An 11,029-nucleotide genomic window follows, 5' to 3' on the forward strand; every position below is an offset into this window, starting at 1 on the left:
TAATCCCAGCTACTCCGGAGCTGAGGCAGGAGAATCGCTTGAACCCATGAGGTGGAGGTTGCAGTGAGCCGAGATCGCACCATTGCACTCCAGCCTGGGCAACAAAAGGGAAACTCCATCTCAAAAAAAAAAAAAAAGAAAAAGGAAGGTGGTGTCACAGGAGGTGCTAGACGAGACTTGACAGTAGCTCAATGACAGTAACAAGCAACAATTTTGGAACACACGGTCAGACCCACTGCTTTCTTTTTATAATTCGTGTTGGTATTATAGGGAAATTGGGCTTTGTCCCAAAGACAGGAGCGAGAGTAGAAGATGGGACTTTCAAACCTTTGGAATTATATCCATGGCTAAAATTTTATGGGATTGCACCCATGGTTTGCATTTGGGTTACAAAAAAGTGACTAAGTTAATTCTTGCTGTTTTTATTGGCTGAAAAAGTGAATGAACAAGGGTTAAAAAGTATTTTTAAAAATATGATTTATCTCAACTGTAATAACTTGAGGTTAACTGGTCTTGAATTAGAGGCACATGTGTTTTACAGTTACCTTTTCCTGCAACAAAATGCCACATAAATGTTCTCTTTGAAGGGATCCCTGTTTTAAATGGCTTGGTTTTCAAAATGTAAACAACTATAAATATAATAGAATTCAAAAGACACAGAGTAAACAGTAATGGTGTTTTAACTGATCTCTACTTAATTTTGAAGCATTTCTCTATCTGTAGCATCATATGAAATATACATTCAGATTACAGCAGAGATCTGGTTAGGGCTGAAATATGAGCTGTCCAAAGGTCACAGCAAATGATAGCAGAAAGAAGTCTGAGGAATTCTGATCATTATAATCACTATAAAATATAATTCTTATTTGTGTTTTCTTTTTTTTTTTCCCTTGGAGAACATTATTGGTGACATAGGATGCAAAAGGGAGTGGATAGGAACAAGAAATAGAAATTGTAGGTTACAGCCGGGCATAGTGACTCACGCTTGTAATCCCAGCACTTTGGGAGGCTGAGGCGGGCAGATGACCAGAGGTAAGGAGTTCGAGACCAGCCTGACCAACATGGTGAAACCCCCGTCTCAACTAAAAATACAAAAATTAGCCAGATGAGGTGGTGGGCGTCTGTAATCCCAGCTACTCAGGAGGCTGAGGCAGGAGAATCACTTCAACCTGGGAGGTGGAGGTTGCAGTGAGCCGACATAACACCACTGTACTCCAGCCTGGACAACAGAGTGAGACAACATCTCAAAAAAAAAAAAAAAAAAAAAAAGAAAAGAAAAGGAAAGAAAAAAAAGAAATTGTAGGTTACTTCAGAAAGGCCATGGCTTTTCTTCCAGTTGAAGTATTTCCATGACATTCCTATCTCCTATTACTTGGGAAGAATCATTTCTAAAGATTGGTTTCATGCCTTTGTTATCTTTGGATAATAATTTATAACTCAATCTGCCTCATAATTACATCTTCTCACACATGACTTTCATGTTGCTATTTTTCTTGAAACCTACATCTAAAGTCCTAAAGATCCTCCCACTCTGCCCATCCTTACCTGCAAGGCAATTGCTCTCCTTTCATTCCAAACTAATTTCTTTCAGGAAGCTCCTCTGCATTAGGTGGGGCAAGGGAAGCATGCTTTTACTGTCCAGGTTCATCATGCCCCTAAAATGTATTAAAATGTAAAATCAATAATGCTCACCCTTCCCACACACACACAAAAATGTAAAGACCATTAAGTTCTATTAAAATTTATAGAAATTTATGTGAGCTAAGTGTCTTGAAACCTAGTCTATGTCCCTTGATTGAAGTGGCTTTAATGCTTTTTGAGCTGATGGTCATATTAACATCCAAAATTTTTTTATAAGAGATTAGTTTATTTTAAGATGCTGATCGTAGGAGGATAATTAGACAAAGAAACATGTTACTAGATGTTTCCTTTCTATATTAGAGTTTAGAGAAGGATACCCCAAGTTTGTTTGTTTGTTTCTTTCTTTCTTTCCTTCCTTCCCTCCCTCCTTTCCTTTCCTTTCCTTTCTCCTTCCCTTTCTCCTTCCCTTCCCCCTTCCCTCTTTCCCTTCCCCCTTTCCCTTCCCCCTTCCCTTTCCCTTCCCCCTTCCCCTCCCCCTTCCCCCTTCCCCTTCCCCCTTCCCTTCCCCCTTCCCTTCCCTTCTCCCTTCCCTTCCCTTCCCTTCTGCTGTTGTAGCCAGTGGAATAACCTGGAGGTCTCAGCATTGCCTTAACTTTATGCACCTGGTCCCATACCATATGGCTGGATAATATTTTGAGATATTTATGGGTTTAAAAAATCTTTCATCTTCCAGGCCGGGTGTGGTGGCTCATGCCTGTACTCCCAGCACTTCGGGAGGCTGAGGTGGGCGGATCACGAGGTCAGGAGTTCAAGATCAGCCTGGCCAAATAGTGAAAACCCGACTCTACTGAAAATACAAAAATTAGCCGGGTGTGGTGGCACATGCCTGTAGTCCCAGCTACTTGGGAGGCTGAGGTGGGAGAATTGCTTGAGCCTGGGAGGCGGAGGTTGCAGTGAGCTGAGACCACGCCGTTGCACTCCAGCCTGGGTAAGAGTGAGACTCCGTCTCAAACAAACAAACAAAAAACCTTTCATTTTCCACTTTTCATTTTAACTATGCATTTGTAGCAAGTTGTGTGTGTCAGTGCCTTGGGGAAGGTGCAAGGCAGGGAGGAATACAGAGTCATCTGGAACTCTTTGTATTTTCTGTTTCCCAAAGTCAGAAGCCTAAGATAGGATGAAGTTTAAGGAAATAAGCTTATCGAAGAGAAGGAGGTAGGATTCTCCAGCTTAAAGAGAATGCCCCTGCCCCAAACCTGGGCAAGGGAGCCCTGGCTATGGCCCTGGTTTGCCAGAGGAGCTGTGCATTGCTCTCTGTCCTCAAAGGGACAACCTCCTGCTACACTTCAGACCTGGGGCTCCTGGCTTCGCCTAAGGTTCCTCTGCTTCATTTGAGGCAGGAGAGCCCCTGAGTGCCAGCTGGAGGTCTCAGAGAACTATTGAAGGCTTGGCCAACAAGGATGGCTAGAATGACCAGAACCAATTGGAAATTAGAGATATTATTTCCTGGGGCACGTTGATCAAATTTTGGTAAAACCCTAGAAGGGGGAAGGAGGCTAATAATGATGGAGAAACAATTTCCTACCATTCTAGTGGGTTAAGGACATAGATGTTTGCTTATTCATTTAACAGATATTTATTAGAATTATTTGATCAGTCAGGCACTGTTCTAAGGGCTTAGGACACGTTCGTGGAAAGAAAGATTCCTGTCCTCATGGAGATAACATTATTCTCTGAAGTTATTTTTCTCTGAGCAGTTTTATTCTTCACTTCCTCTTTCTTCATTTCCTCTTTCTGATTGGGCTCCTTTTCCACCCCCAATTTTTGGAGCAGAGAAAGAGTGACTCCTAGATAGTTGTTGAAGAACATTCAGATTAGGAGGGGACTGTGGGAGAAAAACATTTGTTGAGAATAGGACCAAGGGAAAGACATCCCTTGTAGGAGGGTGGTGATTGGGGTATAGAGTAGAATTCAAACAGTTTTTCCCCTTTCAATGTGCAATTGTGTCTCCCTTCGCTCCTGCTGCGGTGAAATTTTCTCCTCGCAGAACCCTTTCCCGAACATCCACCCCTTCTGCTCTGAGCTTGGTGACAGCTGCCGCAGTCCCCCACCAGCATGTTCTTTCCCAGGCCATGTTGTCAGGACTGTAATTCAGCCATGATTGGCAAGCAACGCAGTCCGCCCGGCTGTTTGCTAATGTGATGAGAAAAGCAGGCTTCCCTCTTAGAAACAGGATCTTGGAGACACTATTGTGATTGCATCTGAAAAGCTTAGATCAAACGGATAATGTCTTCAGTGAAGATAATTTTGGAATTTTCCTATTTATCAAGTTACCATAGTAATTTTCTGGTCCCTCTGACAGAGAGTACAAGTGAATCAATCAACTCATCATTGGCCCTCCGTCAAGGCCAAGTGGATTCATATCTCCGTTGGAGAAGAAACAAAACAATAAGCAATCAGTCTGTGTTTTGTAGAGCAATTCCATTTTGATTAAAATTATTTTTGTGTTTTTTTTTTTCAGTGTCTTCAATATGGACTTCATGTGTTTCTGTTATAAGCACTGACTGGTTAGCTATCAAAATGAGCAACAAGTCTGGAAACATCTCACTCATTAATGTTCTGTAACATCATAAGGGGAACAAATACCTTGAATTTACATAATGTTTGCAGAAAAGTCAAATATTACTTCCTTCATTCTCACAACCATAACAAAATGTGCTTCTGAGTGGTGGTCCAAAGACCATTGGACTAGCAGTCACAGACATGAGTAGCTGTCTCAGCTTGACCTTGAATACCTGTTCCTCCTTAGATAAGTCATTTAACACATTAGCCTTGGTGTCCTCATTTTAGAAGTAAATGGGCTGGGCTGGACGTAGTGGCTCACACCTGTAATCCCAGCATTTTGGGAGGCCAAGATTGGCGGATCACTTGAGGTCAGGAGTTTGAGACCAGCCTGGCCAACATGGTGAAACCCCATCTCTACAAAATACAAAAAAAAATTAGCTGGGCATGGTGGTGGGCGCCTGTAATATCAGCTACTTGAGAGGCTGAGGCAGGAGAATCGCTTGAACCTGGGAGTTAGAGGTTGCAGTGAGCAGAGATCATGTCTCTGCACTCCAGCCTGGGTGACAAAGTGAGACTCCCTCTCAAAGAAAAAAAAAAAAAAAGAAGCTGGGTGCTGTGGCTCAGGCCTGTAATCCCAGCACTTTGGGAGGCCGAGGCAGGCAGATCACTCGAGGTTGGGAGTTCGAGACCAGCCTGACCAACATGGTGAAACCCTGTCTCTACTAAAAAAATACAGAAACTTAGCTGGGCATGGTGGCACATGCCTGTAGTCCCAGCTACTTGGGAGGCCAAGGCAAGAGAATTGCTTGAACCCAGGAGGTGGAGGTTGCAGTGAGCCGACATCGCGCCACTGCACTCCAGCCCTGGTGACCGAACAAGACTGTGTCTCAAAAAAAAAAAAAAAAAAAAAAATCAATCAATAAATAAATTCATCTATTTTCTCCTCTACTGAGGTTTGCTTAAGCAGTAGAGGTCAGTTTAAGTCCATGCTTACATGGCTGTTATTAGAGGGAAACTGTATTATGACAAGTTTTGAAAAATTAAGATTGAAGATTTAGAAAGTGATAGTTAACCAATGAAACATATCATGTTTGCAGAAAGATCCAATGAAAATCCAAGCAGCTTTGCTCAGATCCAAAGAGTTTTGATCACCATTGACCTCATTCAAAGCTGCCCATGGGTGGGAGACCAACCTGGAAGGGTGTCACTAACAGAGGTAGCAAATGAAAACAACTCCTCTGTATTCTCATAGCTATTTTTTTCTAAAACCAAAGGAAATCTTAGATACCCATGCCTCTCTTCCCATTATATGTCTCACGTAACTCTTCTCCAAGCACAGTTTAAGGAGGTTTAGGGGAGTGGCAATCAGGGACACGATGGTGTCAGATGGCGACCAAATATCTAGCATATAGCATCAATTGAGACACCTTTCCAATGGACTTGTAACATTATGTCACACTATATATTTGAGAAAGCTTCCAGTAAGTAGGTGAATGTAGCCCTGGTTTATATGCCTCTTGTCCCAGCCTAATTATTTATATGACCCCTTTTATTCTCAAAAATGTCCTGTTTTGGGAATAGATTATACAGACATTCTATCTAACATTTCTACTCTGGAAAACAAGTTAATTTTAAAAATGGGTATTTTTGAAACAGGGTCTTGCAATGTTCAGGCTGGAATGCTGTGGCATGATCACAGCTCACTGCAGCCTCGACCTCCCAGGCTCAAGTGCTCCTCCCACTTCAGCCTCCTGAGTAGCTGAGACCACAGGCATGTGCCACCATGCCTGGCTAATTTTTTTAAAATTTATTTTTTGTAGAGACAGGGTCTCACTACATTGCCCAGGCTGGTCTCAAACTCCTGACCTTAAATAATCTTCCCACCTCGGCCTCCCAAAGTGCTGGGATTACAGGCATGAGCCACTGTGCCTGGCCTAAAAAATTTTTGAGTTAAGATTTTTAATGCTTTGTGTAAGATTTTATTATTATTATTATTATTATTATTATTATTATTATACTTTAAGTTCTAGGGTACATGTGCATAACGTGCAGGTTTGTTACATATGTATACTTGTGCCGTGTTGCTGTGCTGCACCCATCAACTCGTCAGCACCCAACAACTCGTCATTTACATCAGGTATAACTCCCAATGCAATCCCTCCCCCCTCCCCCCTTCACTTCACAATAGCAAAGACTTGGAATCAACCCAAATGCCCATCAGTGACAGACTGGATTAAGAAAATGTGGCACATATACACCATGGAATACTATGCAGCCATAAAAAAGGATGAGTTTGTGTCTTTTGTAGGGACATGGATGCAGCTGGAAACCATCATTCTTAGCAAACTATCACAAGAACAGAAAACCAAACACCGCATGTTCTCACTCATAGGTGGGAACTGAACAATGAGATCACTTGGACTCGGGAAGGGGGACATCACACATCGTGTAAGATTTTTTTTTAAGAATTTTACTTTATTTTAGATTCAAGGGGTACATGTGCATGTTTGTCACATGGGCATATTGTGTAATGGTGGGGACTGGGATTCTAGAGTGCCTATTACCCCAATAGTGGGCACTGCACGTGATAGGTAATTTTTCAACCATTGCCTCCTCCCACCCTTCCCCCTTTTGGAGTCCCCAGTGTCCATTATTTCCCTCTTTATGTCCATGTATACTCTTTATTTAGCTCCCATTTATAAGTGGAATCATGCAGTATTTAATTTTATGTTTCTGAGTTAGTTTACTTAGGATAATGTCCCCCATGTTGCTGCAAAGGACATGATTTCATTATTTCTTACTGCTGCATATTATCCCATGGTGCATATACACCACATTTTAAAAATCCAGTCAACCATTGATGGACACTTAGGTTGGTTCCATGACTTGGCTATTGTGAATAGTGCTGTAATGAACATATGAGTGTTGAGTCTTTCTTATGGAATGATTTCTTTTGCTTTGGGTAGATACTCAATAATGGGATTGCTAGGTCAAATGGTATTTCTTTTTTTAAGTTCTTTGAGAAGTCTCCATACTGTTTTCTATAGAGCTTGAACTAATTTATATTCCCTCAAACAGTGTATAAGCATTCCCTTTTCTTTTCTTTTTTTTTTTGAGATGGAGTTTCACTCTTGTTGCCCAGGCTGGAGTGCAATGGCACGACCTCGGCTCACTGCAACCTCTGCCTTCTGGTTTCAAGTGGTTCTCCTGCCTCAGCCTCCCAAGTAGCTGGGGTTATAGGCATGCGCCACCACGCCCGGCTAATTTTGTATTTGTAGTAGAGATGGAGTGTCACTACATAGGTCAGGCTGGTCTCGAACTCCTGACCTCAAGTGATCCACTTGCCTTAACCTCCCAAAGTGTTGGGATTACAGGTGTGAGCCACTATGCCCAGCCACGCATTCCCTTTTCTTCACATGCACGCCAACATCTGGTGTTCTTTGACTTTTAATAACAGCCATTTTGACTAGTGTAAGATGATATCTCATTGTGGTTTTAATTTGGCTGCCTGCATTTCTCTGATGATTAGTGATGTTGAACATTTTTTTGTTGTTGTTGTTGTTTTGTTTTTTGTTTTTTTTAATTATACTTTAAGTTCTAGGGTACACGTGGATAACGTGCAGGTTTGTTACATATGTATACTTGTGCCATGTTAGCGTGCTGCACCCATCAACTCGTCAGCACCCACCCAAACTCGTCATTTACATCAGGTATAACTCTCAGTGCAATCCCTCCCCCTCCCCACTCCCCATGATAGGCCCGGGTGTGTGATGTTCCCCTTCCCGAGTCCAAGTGATCTCATTGTTCAGTTCCCACCTATGAGTGAGAACATGCGGTGTTTGGTTTTCTGGATGTTGAACATTTTTTTCATGTGTTTGTTGGCTGCCTGTATTTCTTCTTTTGAGAAATGTCTGTTTGTATGGTTTGCCCAGTTTTTAATGTTGTTTTTTTTAAAAATTTTTTTAGTTTATTTATTTATTCATTTTTTCTTGTTGAATTGTTCCTTGTAGATAGATTCTGGATATTAGTCAGCAGGATAATTTGCAAATATTTTCTCCCATTCTACTCATTGTCTGTTTACTCTGTTGATTATTTCTTTTGCTGTGTGAAGCCTTTTAGTATAATGAAGTCCCATTTGTCTATTTTTGTTTTAGTTGCATTTGCTGTTGGGGTTTTCATCATAAATTATTTGCCTAGGCCAAGGTCTAGAAGATTTTTTTCTAGGTAAATGAATAAGCAAATCACACATACACACAAATCCCAACGGCCAATATAATACAAAAAATATTCAGGCTCGTAAGTATTCAAAGAATTGTGGTTTAAAGGCACATTTTCCTCATGTAAAATGTTTTGGTGTTTGAAGTGACACCAAAGTTTGGTAATGACAACTAATAATAGCAACAAACAATAGTGAATTCTATGTGCGCTGAGCATTGCATTAAGTGCTTTACATGCATTGTTTTCTTGAATTTTCACAAACATCCAGAAAGCAATTGTTTTTATCTAGCTCACAGATGAACAGATTTACTAACAGTAGAATCCAGATATTTCTGACAGCAAAGGACATCACCTTAGCCACTCTGCACAAGATCTTTATGTAGTTTTTCATTCAAGAGGTATTTATTATGTGTTGGGCCTATATTAGGCTCTAGGAATTTCACTGATAAGAAGACAAATGACTCTTGTCCTTGTAGAGCTTATAGCTTAGCAGGAGCTTACGGATGGTACTGGTATTGCTGCTCAGGTTTGCTGCGAGATGAGCACATCGGGCAGTCTTAGTCTGATACCATTCACGCTAGTTAGATTGGAATGACATTTATTCCTAAATCCTTCTATATGCTTTTCTGTGCTGCAGGTCCTAGAAAGCTGAAAGCTCCATTTCCCAGATTCCCTTGCAGGTAGGGTTCTAAACATGAATGAGTTCCTTGAATTAGATATACTCATGAGAAATTGGTGAGGCGGAGGCCATCCTTCTGACATCGTTTCTCCTGGGAAGCAAGTTGTGGGAATGTATCAGGAAGTGAAAGAGGTAACTCAGTGTTCTTGCCTCTGGTGTCCGGCTTCATGGGTTTTGAGAGGCAGTTATGGAAGTAGGAGAAGCAGCTACCCCTTCCTATCCCAGCTTTATGATCTCCTAGTCACTGGGACACAGTAGGTCCAGTGGCAGCCCCTTGACTCCTGCTCCTTTGGCCCTTCCAATAATCATGATTCCTTCTTGATTGCTCCTTAAATACCTGGGGTTGTTTCTTCCTGTGCTGAATGTTGACTGATCTACCAATTCTCATTTCATTCATTTCACTCTCCTGGTGCTGATTCCATGTTCCCCAAATAGCCATCTGATTATGATTTGAAAGGCAATGTTGTGTAACGGCTAAATACATAAGCTTTGGAATCAGATTTGGGATCAAATCCTCTACAATGATCATGGGCAAGTCATTTAACCTTTAAGAACCTCAGTTTCTTCACTGCAAACCATGAATAGTGATTCTAATGCACTTCAAGGGTTGTCGTGAAGATTAAATGCCACCTTATATAATAAGTACCTGGTATATAATGAAATTGTTAAATCACAGTTGTGTTATTCCTGTTGTTATTACTAATGTGTGTCTGACTTTAACATGCTCTTTGGAGTTAAAGCAGAGGGTAGGTCCCTATGACTTCATCAAAGACATCACTGCTACTATCTATTCATAAGATAACTTATTGTAATTAAAAATCATCTAAATTTTAGAACACCTTTTCCACAACACATATAATGACATTTACTTGTATGACAAACACGTGAACTAAGGGTATAACCCGTGGTTTTATCTTCCATTCCAGAAAGCATGTGTCTTAGTCCCTTTCTGTTGGTTATAACAGAATGCTTGAAACTCAGTAATTTATAAAGAAAAGAAATTTATTTCTTACAGTTGCAGAGACTGAGATGTGTAAGGGCAAGAGGCCACATATAGTGAAGGTCTTCTTGCTGGTGGGGACTCTCTACAGAGTTCTGAGGCAGCACAGGGCACTGCATGGCCAGAGGACTGAGTGTGTTAATGTGCTAGCTCAGATCTTTCTTCCTCTGCTTATAAGGGCACCAGTTCCCTTCCCAGGATAACCCATTAATCTATGACTAATCCATTCATGAAGGCTGAGCCCTCATGATCCAATCACCTGTTAAAGGCCACACCTCCACACCTGTTAAACGTCACACCTCTCAATACTGCAACACTGGGGGTTAAATTACAACATGAGTTTTGGAGGTGATGTTCAAGCATAGCAGCATGTTAGAATTCACATGAGTAAGAATGAAATTGTTATTGCAATACATTCAGGTATGTATTTGTATTTACGTATTTTTTGTTATTTATGCTGTTATTTGTTAAATTAAAGCAAACGATTCACACAGTTTTATATGTTACCATTTTACAGGTGCCTCAACCAATGAGAACATTTCTTCAATGTTCCTGATTGCTGCTGTCTGTTATTTATGTCATTACAACTGTTGTTCACTGATTGGATTCCCTTTACAGATGCTGCGGACTGGAAAGCTCAGATGATGAGCTGACCTTATTTTATTCTTTTCTCACTGTGATCAAAGCCCTGAAAAGCCTGTTATTGAATGTCTAAAAACAGTTGTTTCGTGTATCTTATTTTTTCAGTTGTTTATAGTGAAAAGACAAGTCTAGCAAACCAGTTACTCCATCCTGGTGGAAGTAAATGTGTCTCCATAAATATTTTTGGTTGAATGAATGATAAAATGCCAAAGAACCCTTAGAACTTTATCCCTGTTTTCTGCCAAACTTCATTTGTGGTCTTTTAGAGATTAAAGATACTTTTCCTTTAGGGCTAAAATTTCAATTATCGCTCCTGTCCCTTTGATCTTTTCTCTGCAGTGCCT

The 11,029-nt window shown here is 40.9% G+C and overlaps 1 long non-coding RNA gene across 1 annotated transcript in view; it reads left to right on the forward strand.

Moving 5' to 3' along the window:
- Positions 1-10,763, forward strand: part of LOC103875705 — a 20,159-nt gene extending 9,396 nt beyond the window's left edge. The window contains exon 2 of the long non-coding RNA XR_634599.3: positions 10,561-10,763. This is a non-coding gene — a long non-coding RNA (uncharacterized LOC103875705). The remainder of the gene's footprint in view (positions 1-10,560) is intronic.
- Positions 10,764-11,029: the final 266 nt, after the last annotated feature.

Source organism: Papio anubis, chromosome 9 (genome assembly GCF_008728515.1).
Source record: "Papio anubis isolate 15944 chromosome 9, Panubis1.0, whole genome shotgun sequence".
Lineage (NCBI taxonomy): Eukaryota > Metazoa > Chordata > Mammalia > Primates > Cercopithecidae > Papio > Papio anubis.